Source organism: Condylura cristata, unplaced genomic scaffold, assembly GCF_000260355.1.
Source record: "Condylura cristata isolate star-nosed mole 26May11 unplaced genomic scaffold, ConCri1.0 scaffold00001, whole genome shotgun sequence".
In the NCBI taxonomy this organism is placed as follows: Eukaryota; Metazoa; Chordata; class Mammalia; order Eulipotyphla; family Talpidae; genus Condylura; species Condylura cristata.
Window position 1 is genome coordinate 9187749 of NW_004567102.1, and position 21223 is coordinate 9208971.

Consider the following 21223-nt stretch of genomic DNA (forward strand, 5'->3'; position numbering starts at 1 on the left):
TTTATTCAGCTTATAACTAGATATTTTAATCTCATGTTGCTTATATAAGTGGGTTTTCTTTTTTTCCTCTTCCATGCTTTCTAGTTGGATATTATTTATGTAGAAGAGCTACCAATTTTTGTGTACTAATTATGCACCTAACTACCTTGCTGAATGTTCTTATTATCTTTTAGTTTTGCCTCCTCCCTTCTAGTTTTTAATACCTCTTATTTTTTTCTCTTATCTAATTATACCAGCTTATCCTTCTAAAACAAGGTTATATAATTATGGTGCTTAATCATGATTTTAATGGGAATGCATCTAGTATTCAACGTTTCAACACTCAGCAAAATTTGGCTACCAGTTTGACAAAGATGAATTTTCTCACGATGAGGAGGTATCTAATTATTCCTACATTGTGAATTTTTATTAGAAACAGATGCTTAACTTTTCACAAACCCTTCCTGCATCTTATATTCTCCTTAGATCCTTGAATATGGTGAATTTTATTAATAGAAATCCTAAAATTAACCTATCCTTGCATTCCTGTTCCGAAACTCACATGCTCATAGAGTTCTTTCAGTGGGCTGTGATTCTATTTGCTAATTATATTATTAGGATTCTGCATTCAAACCTGATATCACCTTGTAATTTTGTATTGCACAGACTGCTCTTTTGCCACATTTTGCTATACTAACTTCTTAAAGAGAATGTGAGCTTTACTTCTTTCTTTCCTTTAGAACAATTTAAATAGTAATAGAACCACCTGTAACTTCAATGTTTGAAAAAAATTTACCTGTGAAACCATCTGGTCCTACAACTATTTTAAGGAGCAGCTCTCAGCTAACTTTCTCAATTTCTTCTATAATTAGCCTGTTTAAATTTTATTCTATTGCGGAGCTAGCTGTTTCTTTTTTTAAAAAGACTACATTTTTTAAAGACTACATTCTCTTACATTGCATGAACCATTTCTAACCATAAAATGCTACCAGCATCACTGTATGAAGTAAATATAGACTCCACCCCAAACCTTATCAAGACAACGCCCAAACGGCCTGCTTCCTAATTTCTGTACCCCTCCCCCAACCCTGTCTTAAAAGAGAATGGACTAATTTACAATAAACCAGAAACGAGTTCCTCTACCTCCAGAACCGTCAAGGAAGGACTGTGAACGTACAGTCCAATTCCATCATCTTCCCTTCTGTATAGTCCCTTCTGTCTCTTTGGGGCTTCTTTTCAGAGCCCTCTCCAGTCCTACCCATCTTTGATGTAGCAGACCACCTCCCCCACCCCACCAAGTTCTCAGCCCCCTGATGGAGAGCATCAAGGAATCCACAGGTGTTCATTCACTAGGCACCTGCCAGGTGCATGGGGTACCTGGAGTCCAAGGGCCCCACCCTCTGAAAGTGTGTCATCTGAGCCCACACATTACAACAAAGCATCAGCAGGTATCCCAGAACCACTGGGTCCTAAAGAACACAACGGAGCGAAGATTCATCTTATTTTTTTAAAAAAACAGCTAATAATCACTTAAATTCATTAAATATGTATGAAAGCCAGAGTTGCAGGGGACAGAGAAAGCACCGGCCACCAGAAAAGCAATGGAAAAGACACTTCAAAAGGGGGACCCAAGCCAGACTAAAGAAGGATCAGCCTAGAGCACTAAACCGTGTACGGTGGGGGTCTGCCTGGTCAAAGAAGGGCGTAGATAACAATCCTGAACCCCAGAATGAGGTCTGGACATGACACAGCAGGCAGTGGGAGTCACTGTGGGCTCCAGTGTAGGGGAGTAACAGGAAGAAAGTGGTGTTTTTGGTCACACCCCCAACATTACATGATGCCAGACTTGCATTCAAAGAAATGATTAGCAGTGCCAAGAACTAGATGAGCTGTGGGGGGATCAAACCACAACCCTATGCTGATGCCACAAGTGACAATAGGCGCACCACACACACACCCCACTGGCTCTAATTAAAGACACCAGGCTGTAATCATACTACAACACCAGGGTTTAAATAGTTTATTGCACTACACAATAAAAACCACATTGCTACAAATCTCTAACTTCAGGGGCACTTGGACTAGGCCAGCACTTCTCAAATGTTAAAGTGCACCCAGATCACCTGAGAATCTTGTTAAAAACACACATTGGATTCTGCAGCTGGGGTCCTTCATTCTGAGATGTTCCTGGAGTGGCTGTTTGCCTCCAGTCCAGGATTTTCACTTTGAATAACTACGAACGAACTAGATGTCACTGAGACGCCAAAGGGCTCCCCAGTGGCAAGTCATGGGCAGTGGCCACAGGCCACAGGCCATCTGAAGGCCATCTGGAGTCTACAGTAGAGCACCCATTTTTTTTTTTACATTTTTTAAAAAACATTTATTTATTTATTCATATAGAACTGGGGTACAGGCCAGAGATGTGGAGGGTGAGAGGATTCACCAGAGACAGAGTGGGGAGCAGAACAGGCAGATCGATAGTACACTGCTGAGGGGAGCAGCGGGCGGGTCAGGAGAGGTCTGCCCTGCGCCATGTGAATCTCCTCGGGGCAGGCAGGGATCGAACTCATATAGAAGTGGCTTAAGCTTCTTAGTGCAGTGCTTTAACCCGCTGCACCACCAGGGAGGGCCCAGAGCACCCATTTTTAAATTCAAAACCTACTCATTTTCCATTCACAAAATTCACCATGAGGGTTCAGTAAGAACCAGGCCAGGACTCCCTCAAAGCCCTTAGTAAATAGAAACCACCTCTGCATTTGACAACTAGAGTCTAACTACTCTCTCCTTAACCTTTCACAGAAGCCTATAAGCCAGCTCTTTCAAGTGTTGATGCCACTCATCAAGTCATAAAACCTTAAAGCACCAGACTATTAGCCTTGATAACAAGGCATAAAACAAACCCCCAACAATAAGTACAGGTAGCTTTCCCCTCAGTTGAAGCCACAGCCAGGTTAACTAACATGTTCATCACATACCAGGTTAGGGGAAGATTCATTTAACTAATAAGCAGCTTATATCCAGGATGGGCCACCCAAAAGAAATTTACTTTCATGACTGATCTTAGAAGATTCTGGAAAACAATCATGATTTGCCACAATCCTATGGAATTCTTGGTCCTTCCCATCTCCACAGGTCACTTGGAAGCCTGGGAGAAATATCTGCTTCGCTCCACTCCTTCTGCTAGGTCCCCACCCATCAGGCTGACGACACAGACACAGAGTGACCCACTTGAAAATCAACCCATCACAGGCCACAGAGCTCCTCAACACGATCTGATTCTTAAATCACAGTCTGTGTGACTTGGATGATCAACAAGGCATCAATCAGAGATTCTCCCTAAGTAGATCTGGATCTCCTCTCAATGTCACCCCCAAACCCCACCCCCCCACACACACACACCCATCAATCCAGTGAATGAGGAACTTAAGTATGCAGAACCTCAGCACCCTACTTTATACTTTCACCCTACTTTACACTTTGAGGGTTTGGAAAAATACAATCTCTGACCTGAGCTGGTTGAAACTACAGTGACCCAAACCCATGTGGCAATCATAATTTAAGCTTCCCACTGGCTGTGTTAGGGAGAAAGTTGATCTTCCTTTATCCTGCTAGGTCCATACGCAGGAAAATAATAAAACTGAACAAGAGAGATGAGTAAAAGAAAAGACATACGTTGATGACTAAAAGAAAAGACATTTTAATGACTTTAAGCAAGGAGACCCACACATAGAATAATGAACCCAACTGGTCATTCCAATGAGGTTGCATGGTTTCTAGAAAGGGGGCACATTTAGGAGGAAACAAGCAGAAGAACTTTAAAATCTGGAAACAAAGAGCTTTTCAGGGTCTATCTATATATATACCAAAACCAGACCTTGCAAGTCCTCATCTGGGGTGATAGGGCTGTCAGGCTGCCTCACCACCCCAGCCACCAGAGATTTATTTCCTGTTTTTAGGGAAATGGATGACTAGGCAAAACATTATTTTTTGGATCTTCTGCTTCTTGATTCCTTTAACATAGTCATCTTGCCACTTAAGCGCATCATTGAAGAGCCTGTCCTCGATACTGACACTTAGCAATCTGTAGAATTTCCAGGACTTGGCCTCCCCGGTGGTGCAACGGGTTAGGGCACAGCACTAGGAGGCTCTCCGTGGCCACTGTAGCACGAATTCGAGCCCCAGCCAGAGAGCTGACCCACATGGCGTGGCAGACCTCTCCTGTGTCACCTGCTGCTCCCCTCAGCAGTGTGTTTCACTTGATCTGCCTGTTCTGCTCCCCTCTGTCTCTGATGAATCCTCTCACCCCCACATCTCTAGCCTCACCACAGTTCTTGTATGCGTAAATAAAAAATAAATCTTAAAAAAAAAATCTCCAAGACTTGTGACCTATAGTTCTTTAGAACATGGCTGGTGACAACACCTGAACTTAAGCCACTATTCAGAGAAGGGAACTGGCTCTGGAAGGCAATCAGGCCAAGGACAGGTCTGCTGGGAGAAAGTGGTATGATGGTGACTAAGCAATACACGAGGAACAAGAATTCATCTGTCCTCCGACGGCCATGGATAGTGATACACCCAAAATTACACAGTGAGTTTTAAAGCTGGGAGCAGCATTGGGGCCTCAGCTCCCAAGCTGAAGATCTTTAGACTACATCGCACGCTCCTTACCTCTACTTTGAACTTTCCCTGTGAAATTAGAATCAGAAGATTTGTCACTTCTTTGCTCTTTACTCAATGTCCCCCACCCTCACCCCAGGAACCTCAACCAATCTTCAGAACCACTTTTCTCTTGGGGGACATAATATAACTGGCTCAGTTCTGTTCTCCATGAGATGGGTCAAGGACAAAGCACAATGTCACCACCTCTTCAGGACTTTGTTTCTACTTTACAGCAAAGAGGTTAGTGGAGATCATTTCATAGCTCCTTTCCAGCTTTAAATAGAATCAAGGGAAGTTTCCCTTTACAATTAGGGGGAAAAGGGGTTTCCCAAGCCCTGGCCCCTGCCTCATCCTCCTCCAAGCAAGGAGGATGGGCTGGTGGAGGCAACTGATAAGACTCTCTAGTCCACAAAACCGTCTCTGCAATCACCTCCCATGGCCCACACAGAACTTCCCTGGCCCACACAAGCAGAAGACAGGCGACCTGCCAGCTGTCATAGCAAAGTCGCCAGGAGGAATTCTTCAAGTTCTTTTGTTGCATTGTGGTATTATTTCCTTTCTAATAATTTTTTAAACTATAAAATTGATTTGTGTTCATTCCAGAACACATTTTATTTTTAATAACTTTTTGAAATCACAAATATGCACTCATTGTAGAAAATCAGAAACTTATGAAAAGACAATCCCACCTACAAACAAACCTAAAACTATTTGTTAACAAAACCATTCTAATCCAGAATGGAAGGAATCCAAGAGTGAGAACTGACCTTAGAGAGGTGCAGGTGACATTCTGGGAGGTTTCATCAAGAAAATGACACAGAATCAGAGAACTTAGCAGAGTACCAAGTAAACATGAGCTTGTAACAAAGGATCTCACAGTTTTCCCACCTCACCCCTGCTAAGAAAGTATACTCTACACCAGTATTCAGTATGTAAAAGACTATGTACACATACATAAATAAAAGAATAAATGCAAGAAACCATGCTGACCCATACACAGCTAACCTACTCAAGAGTTCTGCCTTATTCTTTGCTTCCCATTCTGTTTTTTTTTGTTTTCTTTGTAAATTTGTTTTGTAAATTGCTGGTGGTGACCACTAAGTGGACTGGCCAATCCAATAATGGATTGTGAACTGTAGTTAGAAAAATACTGACGTATATTCAAACCAAGGATCTCCTCCTACAGCTTCCACCTTTCGGTTCTGGCCTGACTTTGTGGCACATACAGAGCAACTCTCGAACCATACAGAGCAGCTCCGCTCACCTTCCACGCCGGAAGCCGGCAAGCGCTGGGAGCACTTCCTGGTGCCTCCAGTAGCCACGACATGTAACCCAGCTTCCCAGTCACCCTTGGTGTACACCCTGCTCCTGTGCACTCATTCCTGCAAACTTCTCTGTGCACGCCCTCTCCTTTGGTGGCTTCTAAGTAACCGCAGGTCAAGCGGCCCAACATGAGCATCTTTTAGAGCCTTTCCACCAGCTGCTCTCTCCTGCCCAGAGGAGTGTGTCTGGATTGCTGCCAGCCTGTGCCTGCTCCTCTTGGAAAGATGGTTCCTCTGTACAGCAGGGGGTATTCTCTCTACCCCCTACTCTGTCCCTCCACAAATTAGAACAGGATGCCTCCAGGCCCGTCATACGAGAAGAGCGAAAGTGAGGAAGAGTTTCACTTTTCGTATTTGAGCCAAAATCTACAACCAGAAAGTGCTCCCTTCTTACTCATTTCTGAACTAGCTCTGCCTGCCAAAACTGGCACCAAACCGAGGCGGCATCAACACCCAGCCACATCTGTCCCTTCGTGGCCTTGAGACAAGGAATCTCACACCTGGCTACAAACACAGCCCTTCTGAGCTGAGTCTCCCAGCACTGCCTTGCAGGGCAGGAAACAGATATCAGATACAGACAGTTTCCCATATCCTATCTGCACTTGTGGTCACCAAAACAGGCGTTCGTGGTAATAAAAAAAATAAATAAAAATGGGCACACATGCACCTCGTGTCACCACGGTGATGGCAACGTTTTGTAATTTGGGTTAGAAAAGAAACTTCCTAAGCATTAATCAAAAAAATCATCTAAGCCTTCAAAACTCAAGCTGGCACCTCCTTGCTCGCATCTCATCATGCCCTTGGGGACCACGTCACAGACACTATCAGTTGCCCCCACAGGGAGACCCCTCAAGCACCTATGCTTGCATTACCTAAACCTGAAACCCTAAACAATGTACTTTAGTACTTTTGTTAACTTTGAAGTTTATTCAAAAGGCATCCTGCTGTATGGCATATTCAGATCTTGCTTTTGTTTCTTCCAACCTTGGGTCACTAAGATCCGCTCCTATGTGCACACAAATGGGGTCTAGCCATGTCACTGCTACAAAACAGTCCGTCAGTGCAGATGTTGTATTTCTCCGGCAAATGGGCATGTGGGCTTCCGGTTCTTTGCTACTGTCAACAATGCACACCAGAAGATTCTTAGCATACAACGCCTGGTGCCCACAGGGACGAGTTTCTCCTGATTAAACTATACCCAGGCATGGAAAGGCCAGGTCACACAGTAGGGAGACAAACAATTTACAAGATCCCAGCAAACTCTTCTCCCAAGAGTTACATTCCTATATGCTCCAGCCAGAAGCACATTAAGAGGCCGCAGTTATCACCATCCTCTCCAACATTTACGATCGCACAGCTTCTTCATGTTGATAATCAAATGGGGATAAAATGAAGACTCATTGTGATTTGTATTCCCTGATTACTAATGAAATTAAGTGTCTCATAAAAAGAGCAATCCTAACGCCCTGTCCTTTTCTTTCACAGCTCTTATCACAGTCTGATAATTAAACATTTGTAGGATTATTTGATTAAAGCTGAACACCTGCCTGTGTTCTTCACCACTGCACACGGTACTTCCAGCACAGAGTAGGGCCTCTGTGTTGAGCAAACAACCACACAAGAGCTGACTACATGGGACTCTCCAGTTAAGTCTTCAGGCCCATGTGGTTTTATTAAGTCTGGGCTCAAGGTCATCACCTGGAATCCCCAAGTGAGTTATCAAGAAGCGATGAAGTGGTTGATACCTCTGAACCAGACAAAAGGGGAGAAAGTCTACGAAGGCCAGGAGCCAAATCCACCCTTGGCTCACAGCAATGAGCAGAGTCGCCTCAATAACAATAGCACAGCAGCTTTGACTGTGAATTGTGGGCCTGCGTGTAGGCCACAGTCTTCACACCAAATATTAACAAGCTACTATTTCTATGGCGTAATCACCATAGCCAGCCACTGTGGTATGTGCTTACTAGTTTACTATTCTGATGCTCACAGCCTCTCTGAAAATGGCTCGAACAGTCCCATTCTACAGCAGTGAAAAGTGAGGCTCCTTGATGCTAAGGATGGCCCAAGGAGGCACAATCCAGAGCCAAAGTCAAATCAAGGACAGCTGGCCCCAGAATCCATGCCCTTTCCACACACCTGCAACCACCCCCTCTCCCCCCGGGCTCCCCATTTTGCCTGCATGGGCTGCTTTTCCTTCCCATCTGCCCCCACAAAGCTCCTCAGATTCTAAGTCTTGTTCCACAGCAATAAGTGCTCCCCAAGTACTCCAAAAGTTCACCTCCAAAGTTCACCTTTGCTCTCTGTCACCCGGCCCTTTGCACAGACACTTACCTGGCAGGCCCCTACTGCAAGACACTGGGTGTGACCCAGCAGCTTGGAACTAGGACATCACCCCTGCGCGGCTCCCCAAAGTTCTCCCAAATCAACAGTCCCCACCAGCATCGGTTAGGTAGAAACCAGCTCCTTTTCAACTTTGAAAGGGTTTTTACTGCAGTTGGAAACAAACACTTAACAGATGCCCACTATGCCTGAACTCCACAAGAAATACTATGTAGCTAGTAAATTATACAATCCAGGCCAATGCATGGAAATATGTCTGCAAAATTATGTTAAGTGGGGGGAAAAGCAACTCAGAAATAGTATCGACATGCCAAATTAGGTACACACCGTACCTCAGACTCCATTGGATAAGATGAATAAAACTGAGTGCTCACTAGAACCTTTCTTAATAAGGTTACTTAGGTTTCCAATGCACCCAAAAGCTACTTGTCAACTATTTATCACAGGTGCGCTTTCAGAGCAATGTTACTAACAGTAGCAAAGAATTAGACCCACCAAGAACGGAAGTTCCATGAGGTTCAAGACGAGTCTGTTTTGTTCACGGCTGTATCTCTTAGGAAGGGGTGAAAGGATCAGCCAGGGGGTAGCAATTGTCACCTGACTGCTACATCGGCCGCTGCCTGGTTTTGTAAATAAATCCTGATTGGAACACAGCCACTCACTTAACCTGTTGTCTGTGCATGCTTTTAAGCGTTATGATAGAAAGGATGAGTATTGAGGACATATATAAGGCCCCCAACACTGAAAATATTTGTTCTCTGGGCTTTTACAGAAAGCTTGCCAATCTTGGATGGAATGTTCTCCTGCTGGTCTGCATATAGTGAAACTTTAACATGGACTGAATGATTTCAAATAAGTCAAGCAAATACATGAGAACAAAACCTTCTTTACCCAGAACACCTAACAGACACCTAACAAATGAGAAATGCTCTCACAGAGATCTAAATTTACATGTCTGTGGATACATGTGCTTCTTTAAATGGGACTCCTGACAGCCTCAGCAGGTCTGCCTTGAGCTGTTTCTTCCATGGTGGGGGTGGATCACACTGTCACACACTAACTCTGAGATGACTGGTAAGGGTTTGGTGGGCGAGAAGTAGAAGTTGAGTCTGGGTAACCAGTCAAGAGTCTGTAATAATCCCCAAATGGGGCTCAAAGCAGGATATTGGTTCTGCCTCGCCTTACAGTCTGAACAACTAAGTAAGCTACAGGTCCAGAACCAACGAGGGTAAATAAATTTCATTTATTGCCTATGTAACTTTGGATCTGGACAATGCATCACTGAACAATTGTAGGCTCAATTATTTCTCCCTTAATTTATCTGTCTTAATACATCTGTCTCCCCATATTTTTAGTTCTGCAGACTTGCTTATTCAGAAGCTGATCATTCAGCTGGTGGCTTTGAAACTGTTATGGACCCAGCAGTAGAAGCTAGGGGCGAGGAAATGAAAGAAGGCAAAACCCCATCAGCTGGTGTTGCGACTTTATTAGCAGATGAGATGCCAAGGTTGGGGAGGCGTTAGGGGGTGGAACCCGGGGTTGAGAGTCCTTGGGTTCTCATGTTACCTCCACCTCTTACATCACTGCTCTCTGACAAGCCTACCAATAATTTGGACTAGTCATCCCTTACCATGATCCAGGAATATGACCCACTAAGCTCCCTTCTTCTTTAGTCATACAGAAAAGCCAAAAGGCAAAAGGAGATTCAGCACTGAAGCACTGTCTAGAACCCCTTGGCTTGCTCATGCTGAGAAAAGGTGCAGCCTCACTCTGAAAAGCCTGAGCGTGGCTTGTAGAAAAATATTTAGAAAAGAATGGTGGGAGGAGACTAAGCCACTTCCTCGGGGACTTCAGAGCTCCCTCCTACCCACATTAATTATTACAAGCAGGCTTTCCCATACCCAGGAACCCACAGATGCAGGAGAATTCTGCACACTGGCTCCGAGCCAGTTACACCCAAGGTCCCCTGGCAGTGTCCCTCCTGCTGCAGTGACACGAGCTCTGACTCCAGCCCCAGACCCACAGACACTGTAAGTCCATCTGTACATGTGTATCGCAGCAGGCGCTCCATAAACACTGAGGAACAATTGAATAAAATACATTTCACTATTTTAGGTGAAAACTAAAAGTCACAATCAAAGAGGACCACAGACCTAATTTCTCCTTGTGACTTATTCCTCCAATGGACCCACAGAAAACCATCCCATTTCTCTCTCCTCCCTCCCCCCTGGCCCCACTGCTTGCTCACTCTAGTCTGAGAACTGGGACCTTGGAGAAAGCCTTCACTGCAAGAAGGTAGTGCTCTCCTCTCTGGCTGACAATGGAGTCTCCCTCCAATGTATCCTGGGAGGTCTGGGAACCCCTGCTCACGTCAACCAGCAGGCTTCAGGTCATCCTAAGCGGACCATTGCCCGAGAAAGCCAAGTGGGAGGGGGGGGGGAGTGGCTGGTTAAAGGTAGCACCAGCCACCGCTGCTGCCTCCTCTTACTTTCCCCGGGGCCTTAGCTCTGTCAGACTTTGAAGCATAATGAGTTTTGTTTCATAACAGTCTTAAATGAACTGGAAGGGGGAGGGAATGACAATGATAAAAATCTTAATTAAAAAAAATTCCTACAGGCAAAGAGGTTTTTCTAGATCCGAAGACGTGATAAAAGTCTCTTGAGCTGGGGGCCTTACAGAAGCCCCCAAGGAACTGGCACACAGCACACAGTTCCTGAATGCCTACTATGTGCTTAGCATAGTTCTGGATAGATATTTAACTTGCTTCTTGGGGCTTATATTCTAGGAAAGAGAGATAGGCAAAAAAGAAAATGAACAAGCAAGCTACATGTCATGTTAGATGGGTAAGTGCTTTGGGGCAAAATAAAAAGTAGAACAAAGAGGATGGGGACTTCAGGCAGCAGGGAGGTCAACTAGAAAGGTGAGGACAGTCTAAGTGAAGTAGGGAGAAGCCTGAGTGAAGACTCAGAGGAGACGGGGAACAATGCAGAGAGGGCAATCTGGGCAAAGGCCTGCGCCAAGTCTATGCTCAGTAAGCCCAAGGAAGAGCCAGGTCGCTGCGTGGCTGGAGCCCAGCAGTGAGGCAGTGCACACCATCAGGGAATGTCCCAGAAGCACGGTGGAGAGGGGGCAGGGTGTCTGTCACCAGGGCTCTGTAAGGACACTGGTTTCACCGACTCAGATGGGGGATCACTAAAAGGTTGTGAGGAGGGGAAGGACAAGTTCTCCTTTAATTCTCTGCCAACCTGATGTTCTTGGTGACCTCCTTTGACATCACTTAATAAATAAGGTTTAAAGTCAACTCTCTCGCAAATTATAAATTCAAATAACCCTAGGAAAACCAGTCAAGTGCAGACCTACCTCTCCCCCAAGTCAGTATTACACCCAAAAGGGAAGGTGAGTAGGAAGATGGAAAAGGGGGATGGGTACCAAGAAAGCACAACAGAGAAGGATGAGGAAATATAGGTGGAAAAGTACAGAAAGCTTCGAAGAGAGCAAGAAAGGCGAAGTTCAACAGTTTCCGAAGCTCCTTTACTCTTGGCCCATTCCCCAGTTTCTTAGCCCAACACCAGTTCTTCATCTCTTCAGTCCCTGCTGCCAAGTGGCTGCCTAGACCCTCCAGTCAGGGGGCGAGCCCTCTCTACAGCCCTTCAACTATTCTTTATTCCTTAAACTAAGTAACTGGCAGAAGGGAGCGAACAGAAAGTTGACTTTTTCCCTTGCTCTAAACTGCAAATGCAGTGGTCCAGCTACCTTCAAGAGTCAAGTCAAAGGTGGAAAGAAATCCTCCTGACATTAAATCCACATGTTGGGTCCCCAGTAGATTCACTACTGATCACCAGGCAACCTTGTTTGGTCAGTCTATCAAGTGAACCCCTCTGGTCCCAAAGCAACCCCTGCACATGGCACCTTCTTTCCCAAATTAACCCCACTGTCACTAATCCTCCAGCAACCATACAGCAGAGGGAAAATAATGCCCAGTTAAGAAAAGGTTGAGAAGCCATGGAATAAAGTAAAATTGGTAGAAAGGAAGTAACTCCCAATTGGCTCAAGGTAGAGTAGTGTAGCTAAAAGCACAGAATCTAGAGCCATAATTCCTGGCTCAGTTCTGCCACTCACAGAGAAACTGTTTGTCCTTGGCAAGTTACCTATGTGACGTTGGCCAAGTCATCCATGAGACTTTGGGCAAGTTATCTATCTTCTCATATCTCACAGTTCTCATCATTATCAGTATCTGTGTAACAGGACTCTCAGGTGAATATTATAAAGCATGTAAAAGAATGTCTGTCCTATACTAAAGAAAACACTTAAAAAGGAAGCTTTTCTAAACTATCAGAAATAAAAGAGCTATAGCTTTATTTTAATACATGACCTATGCCTAAAAACAAGTACTATTGGTAAGCATTTTCAACTCTGAACATTCCTATTCCTTTAAAACTATTAATAAAATGTTTTGACACAAAGATATTTATGACAACATTATTTAGAAAAGTAATTTAATTGAAATGACCTAAGTACCTGACAATAGCAGAATGGTTGGGTAGATTATAAAAATCATAAGGGGGGGGCCCTCCCTGGTGGCGCAGTGGGTTAAAGCACAGCACTAAGAAGCTAAAGCCATGAGTTCAATTCCTGCCTGCCCAGGAGGTGATCCACATGGCGCAACAGACCTCCCCTGACCCACCCGCTGCTCCCCTCGGCAGTGTACTTAATTGATCTGCCTGTTCTGCTCCCCACTCTGTCTCTGGTGAATTCTCTCACTGCCCCTGCACCTCTGGCCTGTACCCGAGATCTGTATGCATAAATAAAAAAATATCTTTAAAAAAAATCATAAGGGGTTTTGTGTAAATATTTTTAAAAATCACCCTTCGAAGAATTTTCAAGACATGGAAAACACATGTCCAATAATGAGATACAAAATCATACTTCAGCTATTTCAATTATTATGACATAAGTGCTATTAAACAGACCCTCCTATATACAACTGTAAAAAGCAGAGGAAATACAAAATAAAAATAATAACCATTTGAAGGTATGGGAAGTGTGCAGGGCAGTTAGGATCTGAGAGACTAAGTTCTGGAGGAGAGAGGCTCACTGAAAACTGTGAAGTTTCCTCTCACATTTGCCCTATATAAGGCACACTGAAATAAAACAGAAAACAGCAAATTCAAGCTTGCAGTAGAATATTCTCCTTGATCTACAAAGTCAAAAAATATAGAGTTTAGGACCATGAAAACATCCAGGATCTGAGAGGCCAAGATCACCAAGAAAAGTGAACACACAGAAGTGAACGCCATGTTCTGTAGCAATTTCTCAAGGCATCAGGGCTAGACCCTGGAAATCCAAGCAGAAGGAATCCAAGAAAAGACTAAAAAGTTATGTAGAGATCTTGGTTTCACAATAACATGGAGCAAAAACTTGGAAATCAGGACCCCTCAAAAGAGGAGAGTATTAAAAACCTATCCTATCTACAAGGGGAAATCAGAAATAGATTGGCTTTAACTGAAACTAGGTAATACAACAAAAAGTGCTTCTATACTTTCCAAATTAAACTCAAGCAAAATGACAGGAAATAAGCCCAGATCAAGAAAAAAAATAATAACATTTTTTTAATAAAAAAAATTATAATTTTTTTTTTACAAATTAAAAATTGAATAAATGGGTGGACAGTAAGTAAGGGAGAGTAGGAAAAAAAATCACTGGTGAGCTAGAAAATAGGTCAGTAGAAAAAAATTTCTTTATGTTGAAGCACAGAAAATACAAAAATGAGCTTCAGGAAAATGTAAGATCCCCACTACAGTCTAACAGGAAGAGTGTAAGGAATGGAAACAATGAGACACAAGCAATATTTGAAAAGAAATACCCAGTAATTTTCTAAAATTGTATTAAGTCATGCACTCTAGAAACTCCAAACTCTACAAAGGATACATACAAAGAGAGCCACAATTACGTGCATTATAGTAAAAGTACTGAAAAGAAAAAAAAAAGCTAAGAGAAAAAAAGATGTCACAATGGAACCACAATAAAACTGACAGATGACTTTTTAACAGAAATGAAGGAAGCCAGAAGACAATGGAATATCTTTAAATAATTAAAACACTAGCAAAAAAAGCTAGAATTCTATACCCAGTGAAAATATCTTACCCACATAAAGGTGAAAAAGCACTTTCAGAAACAATCAAATCTGAGAGAATTGTGACACTGGAAGACAGCCCTCCTCCCTCCTCCCTCCACCCAAACACACGGAGTGTGTTCTTCAGACAGGAAGACATTAATCTGAGGGAGTAGCATGCACATGGTTAGAGGCTAGACAGGAAGAAATGAAGAACAGCAAAAGGAATAAATATGTGGATTAATCTAAATTATTATTGACTTTTAAAAACAATGTCTTCTGCAGTATAATACATAAATAATTAAATCATAAGACTATTAAAGGCATTAAGGAGGCAGACAGAGTCTTAGTTTTGTAAGTAACTTGCATTGTCCAGGAAATGGTTTAAGTATTCACTTAGAGTAGGTGCTAAAAAAAAAAGTAGAAAAAAGCTATGCAACAATATATATATTGAAAAAATACTAGAAGGAAACACACCATTTTTTAAAACAGAGGTCCTAGCAAGATGAGAGAATGATGAATCATTTCCTTTACACTTTTCAGTATTTTGGGTAGAACGTTTTCCTCAATATTTAGTTTCATATAAATCTAGTAGACTATTTCTTATAGTTGCAGAAAATAGCATCCATTTTCTTATTGCAGAGTTCAAAAAGAACAAATTCCTAAAAGTTGGACAATGACCCTGTAATTCTGCAGTACAGTTAACAGCAATATTGATTTGGATAGGTGAAGAATGCTGTTCATCTGCTGATCCTGACCAGAGAACAGACCATCTTGTGCTCTGGGCAAGGAATAAGACTGCTCACACTTACTTTGTGTGTAATGAAAAAGAAGCACACCTAAAGTCTTCTTTCATAAGTGTAAGGAAATTCTAAGTCAGCAGAAAGAATTACTTTTGATAGCAATTCATGTGATTTGCATAATCTTTCCACAACAGAAATACAAAAATATTGCTAAACTAACAAAAAATATTCACATGCAAAAGCCATTTGTATTCCACCCTGCAGCAAGGGAGAAAAAAAAAAAAAACTGAGCCCCAGAAAAAAAATATATATTGTTTAGAAGGGAATCCATGCTACACATGAATTACAGTTTTGGAAAACCGTATTAGGGCTGATGAAATGAGGTGGGTACTTTCATATGCCTAAATGAAATTTTAACAATATCGTGATCAACAATTAGAAAATGTTGTAGAGAACCTTAAGAACACCTACTCTCTTTAATATGGTAGTTCTCTTCTCCAGGAATTCATCCTAAGACTATGTGACCAAAGATTTATGTATATAAGGATGTTCATCCCAGGAAAAGGGTAAGTTCCAGGTTCCCTGTCTGACCCAGAAGGAGGGTGGAGCTAAGGAGAGAAAGAGAAGGAATCTGAAGAGGAAGGAAGCAGGATGGAGAGCCAGAAGGAGACCTGAGAAAGCCACATGGAGCAAAGGCAGACATGTGAAGAAACTGTTTATTTCTTGGCCCTGAACTGGTTGAAAAAGATGTGGGTGAGAGATCCATGGGGAGGTTGCCTATGCAGTGTTTATATTGATTTTGATTTTGCTCTTTTTCTCCCAGACTTGTCTGGCCTTGTCTGACCCTTTTCTATGGGTCCCGGCCAGAAGGTGCTTTAGGCTTGTGACTGGTTTCAGGCCTTGCTTTGGACCAATCCCTTTTGGGTGGACTTTTGCCCATGAGAGGATGGGTAACTTCAGGTGTTTGGTTTGGAAATTATATTCTTTGTCTTCTGTATTGTGTACTCACTGTATTAAAATCCCTTTTCATTAAAGTCTTAATATGTTTTGTCTTGATGCAGCGGATGGCAGAAATTATTTAGAGCAGGCAGGTTTGGGGGTTCAGTGGTGCCTCTCTCCCTACCCTGTAACATTAATAGTCTATGACCACCAAAAAATTTAACGCTAGTGAAGCTTTGAATTACATCTTCACCAGGCCTAAAATCAGGAGAATACTGTATAAATTTGAGCCATGACACTCTACCCCTGGCAAGGGATAGAAAAGATCTGCTGAATCCCCTGTGGAGTCCCTGACTTCCACTACGCGCATATGTGTATCCATCTGGTTTACAAGATGCTGGGTTTTACATACATTCTGCCATCAGTGCTTCCAATGGCCCACCCAAGCAGACTTGACCATCTTTAGGAAATGGGAGTTTTAGAGCAGTGAAGTGACTTTCTCAAGGTCATGCATGTGGTCCAAAGGACTGCCCAAGTCAACCAACGTCCAGAAACAGCAACCTTTACTGACTTTTGTCCCTTCAGAAAATGATGATGCAGATGAGTAGAGAACATAGCTTTAATACCTCTTTTACACCCTTTGATCTCAAAATAGGCCTTCGCAGCCAGTAAAGAAAAGGCACTAGAAGCCAGCCTATTGCCCAAGAAACCCCAGAGGAGTGGCATGGCCCGTTCCTCCATTTAATGTAGCCATATTCCCAAACAAAGCTCGGGTCACACTGTCTAGGAGTCAGCCTCTCATGAAAATCATCTGCCTTGACAGTCACTCGGGCCTGGGTTCCTAAGCTTGAATCCCTACTCTGTAATTTGCTCACCATGAAACCCTGAGCAAGTCTCTGATTCCTCGTGTCCCCATTCCTCTCCTATATAACAAAAATCACAATGTCTTCTCTGGGGAGCTGCTTTGAGGATTAAATGAAATGAAAATAGCACTGTAAAATGATGGCATGCATCTGCACTTAGAGGGTAGATGACATATTTTGAAATCTATTCTATCCTAAAACATACATCATGTGACTTCATGATGGCCAGAGCACTGCCTCACCTTCCGTAAGAAAATAACCCACTTGGGGCCCTCCCTGGTGGCACAACTGGTTAAAGCGCAGCGCTACAAAACTGGCCAACAATCCCTTCAGCCAGTTTGATCCCAGGCCCTAGAGCTGACCCACATGGTACAGAGACCTCTCCTGGCCTGCCTACTGCTCCCCTCAGAAGTGTACTATATCAATCTGCCTGTTCTGCTCCCCACTTTGTGTCTGGTGAATCCTCTCACCACCCCTGCACCTCTGGCCTATACCCAGTTCTAGATGCATAAATAAATGAGTCTTTAAGAAAGAAAGAACCCCCTTGAAAAATGTGAGTCTATGATCCTAGATCATAATGTTGTTAAACCATTATTACCTCACTAAAAGGAATATAATAAAAATTTTTAAATAATACCCTTGAATTTCTCTAAATGCTGTTCTTAGCTATAATCTTAGCTATAATTTCTCTGAGCAACTATTTCCCCCCTTATCCCTGGAGGTCAAGTTCCAAGATCCCCAGTGGCTGCTCAGATAGAAGCAAATCCTACCTATACTGTCTTTTTCTTAAGCATATATATATATATATATATATATATATATATATATATATACCTCTGATAAAGCTTAACTTATAAAGTAGGCATTCAGATTAACAACAATAATAAAATAGAAGAATATGCTGTAATTAAAGATACATGAAGGTGTTTCTGTCTCAAACCACATTAATGTCTCTTAAACTATTTATAAGAGCTTCAGATGGTGGCTGAGCATGTATAACTGAAGCACCGTGAATGGTGGGTGAGGATGGACTCCTGCCCTCGGGGACTAGATTCATCTCAGTTACTTCCCAGACTGCTTTCTAAAACTCTCTACAAGTTTCTTAGATTAAAGACCCTCTGGCCTGTCCTCCACACATCTCAGAGTGAGCTTTCTAGTGCAAATATACATGACTTTAGTATTTTTTTGCTTTACGAGTTATCAAAGATACTGTGTTTTGGGGTTTTTTTTGTTTGTTTGGTTGGTTTTTTTCCTCACCATTGCTGGTCTGTGGCCACCCTGCCCTGAGTGTGCCTATAGGCACCAATTTTCCAACATCATGCATTCATTTGGTGACTCTGCGTCATATTTAATTAAGATAGGCACCTTGGTTTGTTTTTTTTTAAGACATAATGCTATTGCACTTTTAAGAGACTATAGCATGGTGTAAGCATAACTTTTATATGCAGTGCAAAGCCAAAAAAATATATGTGACTCACTTCTTTATTGCAATATTAACTTGAGAGTGGTGGTCAGGATTCAAACCAGGACTATGTATGTTTATTCACAAAGCTGGTCCTATTCCATCACACTCACTTCCTCATTCCAAACCCTCCACTGCCCACAAGGTCATGGACAAGCTCCACAGCACCAGTTCTTCCTAGCAATCCCTGCTTACCTGCCTCAACACCTGCCCAGATGTGTCAGAACCCGAATGGCTGAGAGACACAAAGATACAGGGTGAACAAGACCTAGCCGATGCCCTCAAGCTGAATGTCCTCAGGGCAGACAGACTCAGCAAGGGAATGCTGCACTCCAGCTAGACAGTGGAACAAACGGAAGCCCAGCCCTGATGCTGAGGGAAGGCATCTGGAAGAGGTGGGAATGAGTCAGGTGAGGGGCAAAGGAGGAAACACCCAACACAGAAGAAACCATGGAGCCAAGTTTGTTAGCAGCTCTTGCTGATACAGTGGAAATGTTGTTTATATATGTTCTCCAAAATGGTAGCCCCCAGCCTTGTGTGAATATTCAATACTTCACTGTGCTAGTGCAACAAGGAAACTGAATCTTTAATTTCACTGAACAATTTCATTACATTTAAAGGGCCACGCACAGCAAATGGCTACTGTCTTAGTTGTAGAACATTAAACCAAAGGTACAGTGAGGTTCAATGGGTGATCTCTGAAGTGATGACTCAGGAAGGCCAAATTATGTGGCTTCCCACACTCATCTTGCTGTCTGCTGTTCGCTCCCCCGTGTCTGCCTGGGATAACCCGACTGAACCCACACCACCCATCCGTGTGCCACCTCTTCCTTGGGCAGTCTCTCCTACTTACCACTTCTGAAATGTCTTTTTCTAGGTAACCATCATTGCACACCATATTTATAAGTTCTCATAAATCTTCCTCTAGACTCTGAGTTCCTTCTCTTATTTAACCTGGTATTTCCAGCCACTGGTACAATCTTGGCACATAGGAGGCACTTAAATGTCTGATGAACAAGTTGTCAGCAAAGTTATAGTAGCCTGGCAGGAATGGAGGGCCAGGGCATTTGCGTCTTCTAACAGAGAGGATAGGTTCAAAACCTGATTTCTTTTCTTCTTCTTTTTTTAGTGCAACAGACAGCTCTATGCAGGTTGGGGGAAGGGTTGGGAAAGGTCACTCAACCCATCAGGCCAGTGGCAGGCCTTGTGGGTGGCTCCATTTTGCCCACATTCTTAGAACCCAGAGGTCTGTACAGGGGCGGTGCTGAGCTAGTTTTTAAAGACAGCAGAGCATAATAATCAGGAACCAGATTTGGGAGTTATTCCTGGATCTGGGTACCAGCATCCACATGTCCTCAAAGCTGAAATCCCTGGGCCTCAATTTCCTCAAATGGAATGGGCTGATCGACACACTGCCTCTTACGGCTGTTGGGATGAAGTGACTAACATATCTGCAAAGGCCTGGCACAGAGTAGGCCTCCATAAACAGTATCTTCTATGACAAAAGGGGTTTGGCACCCTTATTTGGGTGCTCCCCAACCCCTGTATACAAATTCCTCAGTCCCTCAAACTGGCTCTTCTTGGTGCTCACTGGAATGTAAGGGGGACATAGTCCATCTCTGACTCACAATGTATTGCAAAAGTTCTCAAGAGAAAATTTATTTTAATTCCTGCTAACTTTAAAAATTAAAGTCTTTCCAGCATTTTGGGGTGGCAGGGATGAGGAAGGAGGCCATGATATCCAACAAGCAGCTTTAAAAAGGTTACTGATTGGGGGAAGAAAGGAGAAGGCAGCTGGAGGGGCTGCAAAGGGGGGATGGAGACAATCCCCTGAGTTTCTGCTATTATTGAATACCCCAACTCTCAAAGCAGCCGGCTGCCCCCCTCCTCCACGTGGGCTAAGCTCTGTTAATGAGAAAGCGGAGCTCTGCCTGCATTACCACAATAATGATTTCCCCGTTGCATTTTTACATGCCTGCCGCTTTATCATAGCAGAAGTAGACATATATTTTCAATAAATCCCTTCTCTCCTTCCTCCTCCCCAACTCGAGCTGGCCCAGTAAATGTTGTTCCCTCCACACCCTCCCCCAACGCCATCCCAACCCTGGAGCACAATGAGTTCCACTAATCAAAACAGAAAGAAAAAGAAAAATGGAAAAATCACAGCTGCTGAAAAACAGCATTCGCTACAAGTCAAGCCCTCCACATTTTTTCTGCTTACAGCATTTACTTCTTCAAGGACACATCACCCCTCCCCTATCAGAAATCTTACGTAGAGTTGCTCCAAAGGGAAGGAGGAGGGGGTGGGCAGAGAAATCTAATATTCACTCTCTTTCCTATTTTGACTAAGCCAGCACAGACAGAAATATAGATAAGGCTTTGAATAACTGATTGAACAAAATGTCACTTATTAAAGGGGTGGGGGATGGGCAGCATTTGCATTCGAGAGCTCAGTTAAACCACCCCAGCAAGGGCTGCAAGGCCCGGAGAGGCAAGGCAGGGAAGGAAACATTTCTTTCGTCTGGACTCCTTCAGCAATGGCAGCAAGAACTGATCCTGGTGGCAGGGAGGCCTGGCTTTCTCCCTCCACCAAGAGCCACTGGGAAGAAAATCAGAGGTAAAACAAATAAACAAAACCCAGCTGATTCTTAAGTAAGTAAGCAATGTATCTCACTCTTACCAGGCTCTGTGCCAGGGGTTAGGGGTATAACCCAGCAATAACCCCTCCCTTCCTCCTGAGGCACCAAGTTAGAAGGACCGAGACCTGCCTGTGAGGAAGTCTGAAACATAGGTGAGCTAAGGGC

At 43.3% G+C, this 21223-nt stretch overlaps 1 protein-coding gene across 1 annotated transcript in view; it reads right to left on the minus strand.

Moving 5' to 3' along the window:
- Window positions 1-21223, minus strand: part of TRERF1 (transcriptional regulating factor 1) — a 203745-nt gene that overhangs the window by 173301 nt on the left and 9221 nt on the right. The window lies entirely within an intron of this gene.